Raw genomic sequence first — 19,623 nt, forward strand, 5'->3', positions numbered from 1 at the left:
GTGTCATCACTGGCTGAGTTGATGGGGGGAGAGCAGTGGATGTTGTGTGCCTTGACTTCAGCTAGGCATTTGACACCATATTCCACACCATCCTTGTTATGAAACTTAGAAAGAGTGGGGAGTCTAGGCTGACGAGAAGCTGGACATGAGCCAGCAGTGTGTGCTTGCAGCCCAGAAGGCCAACTATATCCTGGGTTGCATTAAAAAAAAAAAGGGGTGGCCACTAGAGAGAGAGGTGATTGTCCCCTTCTATTCAGCTCTTGTGAAGCCCCATCTGGAGTACTGCGTCCAGGCCTAGAGTCCCCAGCAGAAGAAAGACGCAAGGGTCTTGGTTTGGGTCCAGAGGAAGGCCACTAAGATGATCAGAGGGCTGGAGCACCTCTCCTATATAGAAAGGTTGAGGGAACTGGGATTGTTTAGCTTAGAGAAGAGAAGCTCTGGGGAGACCTCACTATGGCCTTCCAATACTTGAAAGGAGCGTATAAACAGGAGGGGTAACGACTGGTTACATGGATTGATAGTGATAGGATAAGGGGGGATGGTTTTAAGCTAAGACAGTGGAGATTTAGGTTAGATATTAGGAGTAAGTTTTTCACTGAGAGGGTGGTGACACGCTGGAACATGTTGCCCGAGGACATTGTGGATGACCCGTCCCTGGATGCATTCAAGACCAGACTGGATGTGGTTCTGGACAGCCTGGTCTAGTGGTTGGCGCCCCTGTGGCAGGGGCATTGAAACTAGATGATCACTGTGGTCCTTTTCAACCCAGGCCATTCTGTGATTCTGTGATTCTATGACATTTAGATGGCAAGACTTGGTGAAAGTCTGTATGAAAGAATGTATGTCATTGCAAACCCAGGTTATTTGGATTAAGAAAGAGCAAGAAAAAGCAAGTGTCACTTTATGTGTCATTCAAAACCTCTCTACTTACAATTTTAGAAAACCTCACAAATGATAAAATAATCAAGTACTTTCTGTACAGATTAGCAGTAGAGGACAACATTATCCTTCCTTAGTTATTTCTAAAATTTCCTCAGCTGGAAAGATGACAGATGTCTTAAATTAAAAAAAAAAAAAAAAAAAAAAAAAGAAAAGAAAAAGAAAAACAAGAATTAACAAACTATAGTCTTCTGATAAACTTCCTGAAATCAGCAAAAACTTGAGAATATCAATTGATTTTAATTGGTAATTTGAAAATGGATAGTAAGATTATGTTTATTATTTTAAGGATAGAAGGTGTATTTTCAGCATAGTGTGGGCTTTCATTCATAGAACTCCTCTTTTGCTTTTTTTTTTTTTTTTTTCTTCTAAATAATACCTTGTCTGAAGGAGTTGTGCTTTGCTGCCATCATTAAGGACAACAGCACACCTAAAGTTTTATGTAGTGGGTATGGCACTGTCAAGAACACATCTGTAGCTATAAGAATAGCTTGAAACAGAAGCTTGATGTCATATTTCAGTTATAAAGCCTGACATCTGCAGCATGTCCATTATTTACTACAGCACAAGATCCTCTGAGGAGTTCTGCCTCCAGGAAAGGTGTTTTTCCAGTATCCCTCTAGCAGTGAAACACTGTTAGAGCACTGTGACTCCTACAATGCCACTAACCTACAGAACATCACTTCTGTATTAAGTCAGAAGTTCACATCTCAGTAGAAAGCCACAGCAAATGGGAATCAGCTCTAATTCCTGTTTATGCTGTGCTGCCCTTAACATCTAACCCATGCAGCACAATTAGGTGCCTCTCAGGGCCACAGCCATGCTGTTACACAGAAGGAAAAGCAATGTAAATCAGAATGCAAAACCTGTTGGTGTCTGGAATAGCAACACACTATTTGCAGTTATGAGATGAGGTGGAAGTTGGTTTAGTAGTATCACATTTGTAGCAGTGGTATTTATTATAAGATGCTTTTAAAGTCTTTTGTGATCTTTAAAAAAAAAAAAAAATTAAGAAGTTCCCCTAAGATCTTTTTTCTTGGCAGTCCCAAATGCTATGGTTTGAAATATGGCTTCAGTAATGTTTACTCCAGTCAAGTACTGAGAATACACAATTCTCAGTACTCCACTGGACATAAATAAGAAGATTAAAATGTTACAGATAACTTTTGAGAATTTTAAGGATATGAAGAGCATTCAGGCCCTGCTTATGAGGCTGAGAAAGAAATATGGGAAGAAAAGTACTTACTGTGTAAGCACTTTTTATAGGTCAGGATTATCTTCTGAGCCTTAAGCAATTGCTTGCACATCACTTTAGCCCACTTACAGTGGAGGAAAGGGGAAGAAGGCAAGCAGCTGACTCCCGCTTTTCTTTCTCTGGAACTGACTCACTGCACAGTCCTGAAATACCTTAGTCCTGGAGGCTGACTGGAACTCCTGCTTAGAGCAGAATGCTTGGGGCATTGACTTCGGTTGCTCAAGCCTTGACTGGCTGAGTTGAGAAAAAAGCCCTGGGCAGCCCCTACCAGCAGCCACCCCAGGGAACAAGGCCAGCCTTGGCCTCCACATGCAGCAGGTCACAGATGCCTCTGAATGAGCCTCCCAGAAAGGTATATATCCTTTCCCCAAAGGATCGGAGAAGGTTAAGCCCAACATTCCATCCTTTACAGCACCCTTCGGGATGTTTCCCAACTATGTAGGCCATGTAAAACATGAATTTGTTTCAAGACATTGCCTTGGGAGTTCCTTGTGCCCAGCCCTTCCTAAGCTACAGAAGAGTCAGTCCTTCTGATTATGCACAGAAATGTTCTTTGCTAGCTTATGTTTTGAGTTTGAAGTGGCAAGAAATGCAGTCTCCAATGCACTCCTGCCAGCAGGACTTCCTAGAGAGTCACACTCACTGTCAAAACTGTGTTTTACAAACACAGCTTCCTTTACTCAAAATTCATAGCTTTAATCTGCTGTTGTCCTGATAGAAATTATGCTCAGACCCACCAGTATAGTTGCAACTGTTTTCTGTCATGGAAAACAATAAACAATAGCTGTCAGATAAACAAGACAGCTTATTCAAGGAAAAGTATGCCCACACTGAAAATTAGATGCAACTGTACAAATGGAGAAGCAATTTACTACAAGATTGATTTTCCACTGTACTTTCAAGTGTGGTTGCCCAAAATTAGATCCTCAAATCTATTTTCTGGCACATAGACAAGTGACCTGATATTCAGAAGAGCTCTGCACTTAAAATATTCCCCTCAAAACAGCTTACTTTTCAGTCACTACTGACACTTTCAGAAATGCTGCAAGACAGACAAATCTTGGTTGCAAGTTTTTCTCCAACTGTTTACATATGGTAATTGTTTTCTACTTATCTTGCAAATGACAGAACAAATGCTACCAATTCCATTGGTTTTCTTTTCATTAAAACAAACAAAAAACCCCAAATCCCTGGTTTAATGAGCTGTATCTCACATTATGATTCTTCTGCAGCATTTAGGAAATGGTACAATCAAAATGACACTCCTATCCCATGTGATAAATTATTCCTCCAGGCAAAGAAATTCAATACCACAGATAATACGTTCTCCCTTACTAGAATTCCAGACATTATTTAGTACTGCATACAACTTTCTGTTGAAGTATTTATCAGGTCATCATTGAACTTTAACCCAGGATACTTTAAAATGAAAGGTGCCACCATTTGGCTAGTAATGCAGAGGAAATTAATAGTTATAGAAAAAGGAAAAATAGTTCTATTAATGGTGGCTACTGATAATCACAAAAACAAAACAAAACAAAAACAAAAACAACAACAAAAAAATCACATTATATTGAATAAAGGCAGCATTTGCCAGGCTTATGGCTGGTTGGTTGCTTACAAATTAGTATACACACACACACAGAGATGCTCAAGCAGGACAAGTGGCCCCAGAGCAGCAAGCATGTGAGAAGTGCTGACTTCTGGCTTCTTCCCTCGCTCTGGGGCACTGGTCAGGGCAAGGACACTGCTGCGGGAAGGAGGACATCATCTGGGAGGTTCTGGCTCCTTGCCTGGAGAAGCAGTGATGCTGCTCTGACATGACTGGGGTCACCAGTTTGCTCTTTAGCTGCTAATGTAATGGTGCTTATGCATGTTGCCCTTCATTTCAAATTTCTGGCACTGTCACAGCTTGGTCCTAAGAAAATACGAAACAATGCATTGCAGATTGTTCCTGCACAGTGATTTTTGAATGGTAAACTCATCCTTTTTATATAGTTTTACTTGCTGCTGTTTGAACAAAATGAAGGAGTCTGTCTCCCTGCTCTGGTTATCATTTTGTTGTGTTTTTTTTTTTTTTTTTTTTTTTTTTAAGTCATGTCTGACCTTGTTCATGCTATTTTGTTTAGTGGCCTTGAGTTTAGCTTTAATCTTAAGTAAAAGCACAAGAAATGCTACGTTTTCAAAGACAGAGCTGAAAAGCCATTGACAACACATATTGTAATACTTTTATTCTGCTTTACTGAACTCTTCTACTTGCTAGGAGCTCTGATTTCACTGAGCTAACAAGGTTATCAGATTATATGTCTATTGTCTTGTTATGACTTCCTTGGCTGAGTTCCTGCAGTAAACAATGCTGATGTGATGTTTTGTTCAAGTAGCAGAGTGGGAGGCAGCCAGAGGGAGGGGAGCGGCATGAGGATGAGGGTCATGGAACTGTCAAGGCCTCCGCGGTGGTGGTGTGGCAGGGAGCGCTACCTGCGGTCAATATTAATCAGCCTCCTGCTTCATGCACTCCTGTTAGCCACTGCTAGTCTGTGGCAGTGGAGGAGCCGGGGCTGAGTGTCTGCAAAGCATCTTTACGGGGTAATAGAGGTGCAAGCAAGCAGGACTTTGCAGACATTGTCTGTCCAGGATGACACGTGAAAAATGTCTTTAAAAGAAGGTAAATAAAACCATTTAAAGGCGATAAACTGATGCATCAGCTTGAGAATACATTTCCACTCACACCATCACTTCCCAGAGTGCTCAAATTATAAGAGTAACAGTTTAAATAACAGTTTAAAAGGAAACATCATTGTACACTACCTTTTCTCCACTGTGTTAATGATGTGCATTCAGATTTCCTTTAAGCCATGTCATAAACTTGCTGTTTCCCTGCTGATTTAATTAATGCACGCCACCATTGCTGTTAAAATCACCATGGATGCCAGGGCAACAGCTGCACATTTGGAGGACTTACATCAGCATCATGCCAATTGGCTGGTAATTCTGGTCACTTTTTAGACTGTCATAGTAGTCTGAGAAACAGAAAATATGTTAACCATACAGCATTGGTAATACAGAAGTAGCAGCCCTACCTTATGGGACTATAGCATAATTTACAGCAAAATCTCACATTATATTTTTCTTGCATGGTATACATGGAAAAACACAAGGTACCATGGAAACACTACATCTCATTTCTGACCCCAAGAATTTTCAAGCAGTAAATGTTACTGTTCATATTCTTTCCAATGCCTGTGTGATCAGATGATACTCACGAGATTCCTTTGCAGGTACCAAATAGATAGGATTCCCTGAAAAACATTAGCAGTCTTATACAACACTGATAAACTGCTATAAAATGGGATGAATCTTGGAATTTCTTATTACTATGGAACTTTCTTATGACAAAGCTCACTTTGTTCAGCTGTACATTAACTATTAAGCTGTGGCCACCATCCTGCTTCTGAGCAGGATTGCTCAAAGACAGGGCCAGGACTCAAAGGCGATGAAAAATATCACTTGAACACCTTCAAACCATAAGCAGACAAGTGTACTCCACATCTCCAAATATCACCTTTTATGCTTCTCTACTCTGTGAAAACATAACGAGTCCAAAGACAGAGGGATAGAAGATGATCACAGAACCATAGAATATCCCAAGTTGTAAGGGACACACAAGGATCAGAGAATCATAGAATGGCCTGGATTGAAAAGGACCACAGTGATCATCTAGTTTCAACCCCCCTGCTTGTGCAGGGTTGCCAAACACTAGACCAGGCTGCTCAGAGCCACATCCAGCCTGGCTTTGAGTCCAACCTCTGGCTCCACATGGGACCACTGAAAATCCACACTCTATGTCTGAGAGCCTCCTCCTTGTACTGAGGGCCGTGCCCACAGCCCTGTGCATCCCGTTCCATGCCCACAGCCCTGTGGTGCAGACCCTTTCCCTAACCCCAGCCTTCCCTCCCCTGACGCAGCTCCATGCCGTTCCCTCGGGCCCTGTCGCTGTCACACAGAGCAGAGCTCAGCGCTGCCCCTCCGCTCCCTGTGAGGAGCTGCAGCCGCCATCAGGCCTCCCCTCAGCTCCTCTGCTTTGCGCTGAGCAAACCAAAGGACTTTATCTGCTCCTCATACATCTTCCCCTCTAGACCCTTCAATATCTTCATGGCCCTTCTTTGGATGCTCTATAATAGTTTTATGGCTTTACATTGTGGTGCCCAAAACTGATGTGGGTACGCAGCGGTCCTTCCCACCATATCCAGTCAGGCCATATCTTTTGCCTCTGCCCTTCTCTCCCCATGTTCAGTAAAAAGTCAGCCATGCTGAAGTGGTCCACATCTACATCCAGGCATGCCTGTTGCTAGGACAATTGTTCTTCCAGCTAGCAGTTTAAAAAGAAATCTTACTGTAAAATGCTAACAAAGGTGCTGTTATACTGCTTTTTTGGATAGCAAGGTTCTCCAACTGTGTGCATATTGTGCACAAGAATAGCTTAACAGTAGCAAAAAATCCCGACACTTCTGACAAAACCTTGCTGGGTGACACTCATCTGAGGCCATTGCAGGCAAGTGTTTAACTCTCATGGTGGTTAATGCTGCTTGCCTCTTAACACTTCAAAATCTGTATCACTTTGAGGTCAAACAAAAAAAAAGACACTTAGTATTCATTACAACCAGGCATTTTTTACTAGCATTCATAGTGAGTCAAACATGACTCTTTCAAAGGGGACTGTCAGAGGATCCAGAAATTTTGTCTATCCATTTTTCCTTTAAATGCATGTCTGGCAATTCTTTTTGTGCAAGTCAAGTTTCAGTGAACACAGTTAAAACATCTCACACAGAGACTTCATCAAAATGTGTTAGCCCTACAGGAGCTGGTCACTGAGTCCAGTCACTATTATTCAGGAAATCTTTATCTATATAAAGAGCAGCAAATACTACAGCAACATCTCTGAGTTCCCGGTCCCTTTGAAGATTTTATTCACAAAACAGAGTAGTATCATGGTGTGAAAGATGCACTATAATTACGGGGATCTGGGTGAGTCATTCATGGCTACGAGTATAGAGGTATGATCCCCAGGCTGAAGTCACTGTTGAAGAACCACATCCTTAACCTTTCAAGTCAAACACTGTGCCATCCCCTACAAACACACATGAGATACCTCCCTCCCTCCCCCCAACGCCCATCCCCCCCCCCCAAAAAAAAAGGAATATAGAAGTACAGGAAGACAGAAAATACCTGTGTTCTTTCTCTGTTCTACATGAGACAAAGGCAAACCATATATTAGGGTGCATGAACAATGTTCTTGTTTTTAAGGCACAACAACTAATCCTTCCTCTTTGTTTTGCATAGTGTGATTGCGGCTGTACTGGCTCAGGACTGTGTTGAAAACATAGAGTGTGCACTCTGGAGTAAGAGGATGATCAAAGTGGCTCTTAGATTGCTGATGAGGGAAAATTTGGTGAGTGGGTGCATTATTCTGCATTCTGAAAAAGACAAGAAATAGCAAATTTAAATTGTAGCAAAAAAGGTACAAAGACAGCATGGGTAACTGTGAAGCATCAAGGAAAATCGTCCTGGGTATTAGAAAGAATTCTGTCATTGGTGGCTTTTGAGAATAACTTAGAAAAATCTTTGGTAAGAGTGACACTCAGCTTTGGTTTGCTGAGGAAGAAAAGGAAAACTAGTCTGTCCAAATTTCCAGGTAAAAGGAAGTGATCTGTTTTGTTCAGTAATCTTCAAAGGCTCAGCTGGGTCTGAAAGGGGACATTTTTTTTGTTGAAGTGAATTTTGTGTTTCCTACTTTGCACCATGCAATCTAGGGTTTTATCAGCTCACGTGAAGTGGCATCTATGTTTTTAATATGAAAACTAGCAGTGGTAGATATTTACAGAGTTAAGATGAAAGCAAAGATTTTTGGAGATCTGAACTTTGGACAGTGATACTTAGAAGCTTTTGGTCTCTCTTCATCCCTTAGTATAAAACTTCTCTTTGAATGATGGTGAGCAGGAAGGAAGATCCATAGAAGAGTATGCTCATCAGCCTAATCTTGGTGTTTGGAAAGGCTGGGGAGCCAACCTTCCTAGAAGGAATTTCCAGCTACATGAAGGAGAAGGTTGTGGGGAACAGTCAGTATGGACTCTGACAGGCTGTAGAACTTCATGAAGTCAGTAAAAGCAAAAACAACGTCCTGAAGTTAGCGATCAGTTATCTGGTCAGAAAAGATGGAAGTGGACAATAAAAGCATGGGAAGCAACAGGAACTAGGGAAATTCTAATTGCATACAAGGAAAAGCTTCTTCATTGTAAGAGTGGATCAGGAGCCCAAGCAGGTTCTGAAATCTCTGTCATCAGAGAGAGTCAGTCTGAAATGACATGGCTCTGAGCTACCTGCTCTGATCAAATCTGCTTTGAGTGGGGGGCTGAGCCAGATGGCCTCCAACAGTCCCTTCCACCCCACAGGATCCTGCAATTCTATGAAAAACACCGGACTAGCATCCGTAAAATTCTAATGAACACAGGTGCTTGGTCCATAGATTAGCATGACAAAAGGACAGTAATATCAATGTAATTTTTTCATTTGAAAATAAAACTTAAGTGAAAACTAGTCACTCAGCTGGAGAGTAGGGTGCCTTTCTGCTATTTTGGCTGCTATTGTGTGGTGTAAGTGAGCAGGAAATCTACCAGCAAATCTTAGAAACTCCCTGATGATGCACTGATCTTAATGACACTTCACTCTCATGTCTTCACCCCAGCTGTTTGCCAGAGAGTTATGAGGGAACAAAAAAAAGCTCTTCAATATTAGATGTTTTCCTTTGATGTTTGATTAGACATTCTTGAGTTTTTTTAACCTTTATTTCCTGGCAGCATGTTGGTGTGCATCCAGTTTTGCAGGAGGCAGTACATACTTACTAAATGTCTACCTGTTGCCCTGCTTTCCTCCTTCACTTCTGTTATAGAACAACAAACAACCTGGTTTTATAATTTCTTTAAGCTTATTACATACATTTCACAACACAATTTGTCTGGTTTGTTATAGCTACACTTAACCAATCTTCAGGTTTCAGCAACTATAAAACATTTCTGTGAAACAAGTTTTAATTTGAATCACAGACTCTTTCATGTCTGATTTATCAGTAGTGTTGTAGAGTATGGATATCCAGGAACGAATAACTTTAGAATTCAACCTCTACAATATTACCAGCTTATTGAAATTAAGCATATCTACCCAGTAGGCATTTTGAGCGTACTGCTAAAATTCCAATGGACAATTCCACAGCATGCAATATTATTAAAATGAGATGATGTTTAATTTGAAGTTCATGCTTATCAGCCATTACTCTGCACCTAGCACATGGCTCTGAATGCAAAATGTTTTTTAAAATAGCGTTTTCTCCCTGAAAAGTTTTTGAAGGATGACTAACATACTGATTTATTTGCAGCTGGACATAGAGAACATGCTTTGTCTTTATCAGTGAAGATCACTGCTCGAAATAACAGTGTGGACCCTAATAAAATCTCAACTGAGATAACCAAATCTCTGGGTTTATAAACTGATTAGGGATGAATGAGGAGGCTGAGATGAGATCTGACCTTCTATCACATCTTAATTCAAAACCCAAACCAAAGGAAAAATCACACTGTCCATGACACTGGAGGGCAGCACATTTAAAAAATTCTCCAGTATAGATTCCTAGAAAAACAAAGCTATTATGAGTTTGCTGTCTGACACTTTGCACCCCTTATTTTTCTAAGTATTGGACAATTGTAACAGCAGTGATAGAGATTTAACAACCTCAGTGATGTTGTGTTTCTTTCCCTGGCCCACATATTTTATTGTTCTAAGAAATAATTTCTGATTGGTATCAAAGCAGCCAAGGGGGACAGGATGTGATGCCTGGGCCAAAAATTGAAGAAGCAGTAATTCTGTAAAAAAAGACATTTCTGGACATCTCTTTCCAGAGGGAGAGAAAAAAAAAATTAAATGTCTCACATGTATGCTATTTTATAAGACTTTCAGCATACTTCTTCCTAGATTTCAGACTTTCATACAAGCATACACAGATTTAATAAAGTGTCCAGTGAAATCATAAATATAAAGTTTAAACACAATTATTCCTGTCTTTAGGTCAGTGCTGCTGTTTAGATTACATACCAAGGAATACCATAACTAAATACATGGGTAGTTCTGCAAAATTCTGGGCATATAAGTCTTTCTTGGCAGAATCCCTTCTCATATCTGTCTTGCCTACTTAATCTGTAAACTTCACAAGAAAGAGAGTTTCTCAGAATACATATTTGGAAAGTGCTTAGCATCTTGATGTTGGTCCCCTGGGTGTATAAATAATAATAAAATACTCAATAACAGATTTTTTTTCTGATTCTACAATGTGGGGAAAAAAAGACAAATCATTCATAGAGATAGGATTAACGTTCTGTTAGGATTGTAAATTCATAGCTCTGTTGTGTGTGGTTGACTCTTTATCTTGAATAAAGTGTTTTCTCTACTGAAAATAAATAGACTTCTGTGAAATAAACAAAACAGAAATCTTAAATTGAGCCTCAGTAAAAAAAGGTTATTATCTCCTTCTATCTTGTTATGATCTGCATCTTTCAGAAAGCCAAAATATTTCTACGCAGTCCCAATAGTTTTCCTTAGTGATATTACCAAAAAACAAAATATAAAGGCAAGAAAATGAGGAAGAATTTAATTGAAATGATCTCTAAGACATCAAAGTGTTTTGATGAATATGTTCTTTAAACATATGATGTTTAAACCTTTCAAGTCCTTACAACTAAGAGAGGTACACCTTCTGTGGGGATTATTAATTAGAAGCATCATGTGTAAATTTGACCCAATCACCCAATCACCATCTTGTGTTTTTCGTTAGTTTTTTTTTTTACCAAATTACTTGGTCTTAGGCTGCAAACTCTTTTGGATGATAATTGTTTTGGATTTGCATAGCAATAAGCAATACAAATAATCATAATTTAGCCTAATCTGTGTGGTTAAAGAAAGGTAATGGTTGGGTCATCCTGTCCCAGAAATATTTTTCTTACCACTGCTGATTTGAAGCATTTTTGGCATTTTGCTATTACTTTTTTTTCTGTTTTTGTAGGGAGTCATTTTCCTGGGAAGATTTCTTGAGAGGTTTTGGCAGCAGGATTGGGTTCTGGGAGGTGGGAATGACTTTTTTTCCTATCAGGGAGATAAAGGAATGGGACAGTACATGATTTCACATCACCTCACTTTTGTGGGACCAGGACTTGGAAGTGTGGTATTCAGGCGAGTTAGGAAATTGTAATGTGCTCTTTTACACTCTTGGGTGCCTGAGAAATGAAATAGCTTATCTAATTTTGTGTAGAGTATTAGGAAATTGGTATGAATTAAAATACAATACCTATGCATATCTTCTGACTTTGGCCTTTTTTTTTTTCCAATGGAATTTGACATGCTGGGCCATGACTCAGATATAATCTGAAACATTTAATGTAATTCAATGCAAAGACCATTTTAGTTCTGAATCTGAAGGTCTCCTGCAGCATTCTGGGATAAAGGTGTCTGAAGTGCTTTCCTGACTTCAGTGTGTAACCAGTGATGGTGACAACAGCAACAGCAGCAGCAGCAGCAACAACAACAACAAGCAAATACCTGAAAACCCAAGGAGGAGACACATCTTCATGCTTGCCTGTTTTTCAAGTTAAATCTTCTCCCTTGCAGCACAAAAAGTCAAAGTTCAGAGGATCTGTGTACACTTTAAAAGGTGATGAAAATGCCTATGATGTCACTGGATGAGTGGGATGCATTTTTCTGAGATAACATGCTGTGGGTCATGGTGCACTGTTATACCCTCATAGACGTATGTTCTTTTCTTTGCGATACGCACTGTAATGTGCTATCTTTTTCTTTGTCACTTTGATTACCATGTAGGCCAGTAGAGGCAGGTGGGAGGCTAAGTGTATAGTTAGATAATAACAAAATGTTCTTTCTAATTTTTTACTGTGTCCAGCCTTTCTCTGGTGATGGAAAAATGGTGATGAATTAAGTTTTATCTTTTTCTTTTCTGTTTTGCACTTCACGCACTTTTTCTAAAGCGATATAACAGAGATGAACCTAAAACTTTTTTCTTCTTCCACAATTCAACACTCATGAATGCTGGGTACATTTAAAATCGAAACTATTTCTCATTATAATAAATAATCCCTATTTTTTCAAAAAACTTAAATGTAAACAGGCATTCAGCTGGAAATGCATGCAGCACTAGTATTGGGAAGGATGGATCTTGGAGGTGAGAAAAGCTGCCTCGTGCTATCTGAAGACCTGTATCTAATACTGAAATCAGTCAGATTGCATCTTGAAAGCCAGATTCATATTTGGTGGCTTTTATTTGTCTTATGTTTAGGTGAGCAAAAGTTTTAACGGATAGACTTGGCTATTTAGATCATGAGTTTTTTTAGTGTCTTGATTATTACTATATGAATCCTAAAAATGATTTTGTTATATGTCTTGGAAGATATAGAATCCTGTATCTTCTGATCCAATCCTGAAAGCTGAACCAAAGTACACATAGACTATTGGTGTACATGTCAATAGCTGTATATGTTTGCCTGTCTACTCTCACCTTTTGTCTGGTTAACAGCAGCTTCATAGTGCCTCAGTACTGGAAGTAAAACAGCATTCATCTTAGATTGCCTTTCTTTTCTTTCTTTCTTTCTTTTCTTTTCTTTTCTTTTCTTTTCTTTTCTTTTCTTTTCTTTTCTTTTCTTTTCTTTTCTTTTCTTTTCTTTTCTTTTCTTTTCTTTTCTTTTCTTTTCTTTTCTTTTCTTTTCTTTTCTTTTCTTTTCTTTTCTTTTCTTTTCTTTTCTTTTCTTTTCTTTTTTTTTTTTTTTTAATGTCTTTTGTATTTTGTGACCTTAAAGTCCTTTCAGAATAGCATTTATTTTGGTTTTAACCATGAGTAAAATGTAAAAGGTTAATGGATTATCAGCTCATTCTCCTGCTTATGCTAAGTATTTCAGCTTTAATTATCTCCTACTTCTTACAAGATTAACTATAAATGAATGAATGGAAATACCAAAGCTCAATATGTAACAGTTAACGGTTAAACAGCTAACTTTCTTGTTTGTTCTGCTTCACAATTTCTATTCATCTTAAGAGAGGATGAAAAATCATACAGGTACAAATGTTTAGGCACTATGCTAGCCTGTGATATGGAGACTCATTCAATGGCTTGCTCTGAATCACACCTCTTGCATGACCTTAGGCTCTCACAGCATGAAGAGAATAGTACTCTGCACCTTACAGAACATTCTGAGAATGAATGCATTAAATATTTTGAGATGCTTCAAATGAATGTGGATTGGATGGGTAATGAAGGTAAACAGGTGATTTTGTATCTTGTTTTCTAAAGAGGAAAATAACTCCTTAAAAGCACTGATTACCTAATATGTCAGTAAAGCTCTGGTTCACAGTTTCAAGTGCATGTAAAGAAACTGGGAGCACAAATTCTACCACAAGGCAACAAGGTTTAAACTTTCCAACTGTGTAAGGAAAAATGTATCTTTGTTTTCTTGTTTTTCTCCAGGCAAAATGTGAAAGATGTCTTTATTGCAGTGTAAAAGTAATTATTAGTTTTTAGAAGGAGCTTAATGCAATTTCAGTTTTTCTCAGAGAAGGTTTTCTATGACACCACAAGTAGTTAAAATGAATTTGGATATGTGTTTTGGATCAAGGAACTGATGCAAATGAGAAGATAAACCCTGGGCTGGATGAATATGCAGATTGGAATATAAAAGACATTTTATTCATTCCTGCAAGCATTAAGGAGCAAAGTCGGGAGTGTCATAGGAGCCCAATGAACAATATGTAACGTAAAAATGAGTGTTCGGTGCAAAAGCTTAAAGCAAGTGACACAGTATGCTGAAGAAACGTGATTTGTTTAAAAGACGATTTCATTTGAAGGAGTTCCGTTAGTACTGTCAGTACTTGTAATTGATTAAGTATGTCCTTAGCGTATTTGTCAGCAGGAAAAAACAGTAAGCTTGTTTTCACGGTATCTAGGTGAACAAGGTCAAACCAAAGCATGAAATGAGATAATACCAGTCCCAGTGCAAATATGGGAACACTTCAGAGTGTAGCTAAAGAATGATAATGACTTCCAAAACTCACACTCCTATGAGAGGTTTCAAGGATATTTCTCTGCTACACGTAAGGGTACATGTTATCCACAATCAAACCAAGAAACTGTCAATAATAAAAACAAGAACTTGTTCTAAGAATAGTCAACATCTATTATTTGAGCAATCAAGTCTATTTTTTCTTCCTTGGAAAGAAGAAGTGCTGTTTATCAGAGAATCACAGAATGGCCAGGGTTGGAAGGGACCTCAAGAATCATGAATCTCCAACCCCCCTGCCACAGGCAGGGTCACCAACGTCCACATTTAGTACTAGACCAGGCTGCCCAGGGTTCCATCCAGCCTGGCCTTGAACACCTCCAGGGACGGGGTGTTCAAGGTTCCACAACCTCTCTGGACAGCGTGTTCCAGCACCTCACCACTCTCATAGTAAAGAACTTCCCCCTGACAGGGTTTATTTCAAACCCTTCACATTTTTTACTAAAAAATGTGTTACTCTTGCAGGGTGGCTGTTAACAAACACAATAAAGTAGACTGCTGTTTCTTAACATTTCCTATTGAGTGAGTACTGCTACTCGTTTCTGTAGGAGCTGAATGAGGGGACTGCAAAGAAGTCAGTACATTGGCAGCCTATTGGCATTGACAACTCCCTAACATCATAAAATTCTCCACATTAAGGTCCAGTGCCTTATTCTACAACATCAGTAATATTGGTAATATAGTATGTCATAGTGAGAGGACTGATTTTTGGATCATGGCTATTAAAATCTTAGCAAAGTGTTTGCTACCAAAATTACTATCTCAGCTGCTTTTCTTTGTATCCTGGAGCCTTTTAAAGATCTTCTGAAGGCTTTTGCCTCAGGCCTTTTCTATTTTCTATTCACTACATTATGTTCTCATAAAATGCCCTCTTGTCCTTCAAAACAGGAAATCTTGGTTGGCCCTCTGTGTTCTCTTCATTATGTTGTGTATCTTGCTCATATCTTTCTTGTGCTTTCTTTTACCAAAATGGGTAATTAATGTTTTTATTCTTGTCTGAAATGGGAAAATATGCCTTCTACTTCTCAGTACAGAATCACACAATTGTTTGTTGTTTTTTTTTTAGCTCGGTTTCCTAAGACTTGCATTTACACTCTCTTTTTGTATAGATGACTACCAACCCCTTATGTGGCAATTTACAAAGTCCTTTATTTCACTGACAAATTTCATCTAAATTTGTCAGGGGGGAAAGATCTCAGAGACAATTGGTTTCTTTCAAATGTCATATAAATAAATGGCTGAGAAAAGGTAGCAACGTGACCTCACTTCAGCAGATGTCAGAGAATTACCACCTGGCAAGACTCAAGGGTGTCTGTGGGGAAAGCTTCATTCAGAGAAGTTTGGATGTCTGAAGCAACAGCAGCATGTGGAAGCGACTCTTGAATGAGGGGGCTAATAGAGAAAGAGTGAGGATCTGCCGCTGATGGCTGCTGTGCCCACCACAGAATTTGCTGTGTGTGTCAGAATCAGGAACCTGCTGGCAGCCATATAAAACCTCTGCTTCATATGAAGAGAAAAATGGAATGATAATTAAAGAGACCTACGAAGAAATTAGTGCCACCTCATAAGCACAGATCTATTTTAGATCAAGTCAGATAATGATTTTTTTTTAATTATTATTTTTATACTCAATTTTAACATTATACTCTGTTAATTATGTAGTAAGAATACTAATTATATTCTGTGTGTGTAGGAGAATAAAAAGTGTCCAAACACAGAGATCAGTATTGTCTAGCAACAACAGAAACAGAAATACTAGCAGAGGTCACAGAGGACAGTAATGATCTATGCATTTCCTTGATATAACCTTAAGGAATATTTTGCACTTTATTATTCTTTTCACTTTTTGTCTCTTATGTTACCTTCTCTGAATTTCAGTTTAGGGAATATCTCTGATTATTCCTGGTACTGCTACAGGCTTCTTTTTGTTAATTTGACACCAGTAAAAAAATGTGGTGGTATCAGATCACGTGAAACAAAATAATCCCTACTCATGTATGAAATCTCAATGAATTTTTCTAGCAGTACCCAAGAACTTTCTACTTTCCATAAAAATATTTTGTTTGCCTGCGCTTGTTTCCATGCAAATCCCATTCTAACAGCACTTGGTTTTTGACAAACAATTGGATGAGAGATGCTAACACTCCACAATGCAAGCTCATTAACAGCTAAGAAGATGTTAGTTTCACATAATTGAAAAAAAAATTTCTACTTGAAACCTACTTTCACCTTTACCATCACCAATACTCACTAGGTGACATTATTAGTTACTAAGGTAACATGGATGAGGATGCATATTTACATATCTTTCAAGGCCAAAAGGTTTTGCCAAGTTACAATGTTACATTAACCTGAACTTCTGCTGGACACAACAGAAAACAATCTGAATTACGTTTGGAATGTGTGCTATTAATTACACATAACAATACAGTTTTTATTCCAATGGCACTTGCTGTTACAAGCGCTTGTAGCAGAGGGTGCATTTAAAACTCTTTCATCTATTTTTATATATTTTCTCTAACATTAAATGTGTTTTGAGAACACATAATTTTGGTGTGCAATCACTTCCTGTTGTGCAACGTTTTTGATAGGACGGTCAGTGCATACAGTGGTGATCCTTCTCAAATGCAAAGGAATGTTCCAGCAGAATTACCTGGTGAATCTTAATCAGATCAGCTCATTTAATCCAGATAACTCTCAAATTCAGATGGATACAGCTATCTATACAATCTGCTCAATTTGCCTTCAACTTCCCATAGTCTTTCTTGTTGGTTTGTAAGGTCTTCAGTGCAGTTCTTACTTTGTAGATGTCAGCGTATTGTTTAAGGTCTCAGTAGTAAGTTAAAAGGATCATGGAAATAGCTGATGGTGGCCACAGTCTCCAGTTACCTGGGACATGTGAGCAGCTGTCAGCCTTCCATGGCCCAGCTTGTATGCTTCCAGATGTGTTGTGAAGAGTTACTGAAATGGAACGGTAAACTGAAATTTGGTATTACCTCACCCATTACACAGACTTCCACTCTTATTGCTTTTTTTGATCGTAATTGCATGGAAGTTTCAACTTTTAATGCATGCATTATTATTGTAATATAGAATTTATTGAAATTCAGCTGCGGTTAAACCAAAAAGGTTACTGGCTTCTTTCCTATTTGCTTATATTTTATCTCATACATTTCCAAAAAGAGATTATAATGCTCAGTTTAGGAAGCTCAGACAGAAATTTATGGCACGTGCTGTATAAGAGATTACATTAGGAGCCTACAGTGGTTTGTTTTAGCTTCTTTGAACACATGAAGCTATTACTTATAGTTGTAATAGTTGGTAAGACAGCCCTGTACTTTCTCTCATTATCTGTTTTTCAATAAATGTCAATGGTTTCAAGATGGATGTTTCCCCCTTGAAGAATTAACCATTTAGTACAGTACATTCCAAGTTCAGTATAAAAGTCACAAGCACTTCTGATGAGTGGGGAACAGAAAAAACTTATGTTTTTACTGATATAAAAATAGTTTTGCAGCTGTTTACTTGAGAAGATTTAAATGTTTTGGTCTTGGAATGGTGACTTTAAAGAGGCCTGGAGGGCGGCTTTGCTGCCATAACTTTGCCTACCATGCACAGCAAACTCCAGATTCTCTAAATTGAACAACAAAAAAATCATATATATACATGTTTCAAAGGCATGTTAGCCAAGTCGACTCCATTAGAGTCTGGAATTTTTATTTATTTATTTATTTATTGTTCTCTTGATCATGGGACACATTGCTGCTCAGAGATTTGAGCACAGGCCTTCCTGATAGTGCTTGTCTCTCACTTCAAGCATCACTCTGCTATGGATAACAAAAGTAGAAGGAAGATATCTATTTCCACTGTGCACTCATCCTTCTCCCTGACATGACTCAAACAATAAAGAAGAAAGGAAAAAGAAGGAAGAGCAAGGAAGGGCAAGGATAGGCAGGACAGGAAAGGACAGGAAAAGGAAAATAAAAAAGGAAATAGTGTCTTCAGTGTTTGACTTGTGCAAAGAGCAGAAGATGACATTTAAAGTAAGGAATGCTGAAAAGGCTGAAAGTTATGAAAAGGTGAGCCAGCAGTGTTCTTTGTTTTTCATCTGTCTTTTAGTAGGAAGCACTAGCAAAGTACTTCTTCATTGGTGAGACTGCTCATCAATTGCTATTGAAAGTCTGATCAGGTCCTTCAGCCTGCAAGAAGAATTGCAGTGACAATGACTGCTTTTGGGACACAAAGTAAAATTAACTTCTAGGCTATCCCCGTCAAGGGCCATTAAGTCCTGAACTATGAGGGACACTGTGAACAAGTCATATTTTAACCTCCCATGAGCACAAAAGCAGGCAGGTTCTTCTCCTCCCCCAACAAATCTGACCTTCACTGAAATTTATGTGGAAATGAAAAAATAAAAGGCTGCTGTAGCTCTGCCAAACTCTGATGATGTGACTCATTTTAATTACTGGTATTTGGAAATTAAATGGCCTGAGTTTCATTCGGTAGTTTGTTTCAGGAAGAATGATTTAAGCAAGCTTCTGAGTTGCAGCTCCTTTTATAGCAGGTGTGAAGTAAGGCACTCATTTTTCTTTTAACAGTGTCCTTGTAAGCATAATAACAATTAAGGAGCTAGGTCTTCACACCAGGATCTCCCATTCATTGTGACATTACCTCCGTGGGCTACTTCATCACTTCTAATTTTCTCAACAAGTTTCTCAAATACAAGTTTCAGTGAATTGACATTGACCAGCATCAGAGGTACACGATTTCTTCAAAAGCAAAACATGTAAGAGACACAGACAACTGGAACATATACCCTGCTCATGTGAGCTTCTTAATTAACTGAACATCTTTCCCTTTGAATGCCTTTCCCACATCAGCTTCCTTAGAGCAGAATATCCACTACACCAAAATAGTAATTCTTCATCTGAGGTATAAAAGAGCTGAGGAAACAAGAGGTGTCTTCTGAGAGCAGCGGTGGGCTTCCTTGTTAAAGGAGCAAAGGAATGTATAGTAGCAATACCAACACTACGAAGTGATAATTTTTTTTTAGAATTATGGAATCACAGAATAGATCAGGTTGGAATAGTCCTTAAAGACCATCAAGTCCAACCTAACCATACTACCCTAACTCTAACAACCCTCCATTATATCATGTTCCTGAGCACCACATCCAAACAGTTTTTAAACACATCCAGGGATGGTGTGTTTTTAAAAACATCCCCACCTCCCTGGGGAGCCTATTCCAGTGCTTAACAACCCTTTCTG

The 19,623-nt window shown here is 38.8% G+C and overlaps 1 protein-coding gene across 1 annotated transcript in view; it reads right to left on the reverse strand.

Annotated features, from left to right (window-relative positions):
- Positions 1–4,378: 4,378 nt before the first annotated feature.
- Positions 4,379–19,623, reverse strand: part of LOC116232730 (uncharacterized) — a 51,727-nt gene continuing 36,482 nt past the window's right edge. Inside the window, exons 11-12 of the transcript XR_016459806.1 lie at positions 5,003–5,214; positions 4,379–4,847 (exon numbers count right to left, since the gene is read on the reverse strand). The gene's annotated coding sequence lies outside the window, so the exon portion shown is untranslated. The remainder of the gene's footprint in view (positions 4,848–5,002; positions 5,215–19,623) is intronic.

Source organism: Phasianus colchicus, chromosome 1 (assembly GCF_987193195.1).
Source record: "Phasianus colchicus chromosome 1, bPhaCol1.hap1.1, whole genome shotgun sequence".
NCBI classification, from domain to species: Eukaryota; Metazoa; Chordata; class Aves; order Galliformes; family Phasianidae; genus Phasianus; species Phasianus colchicus.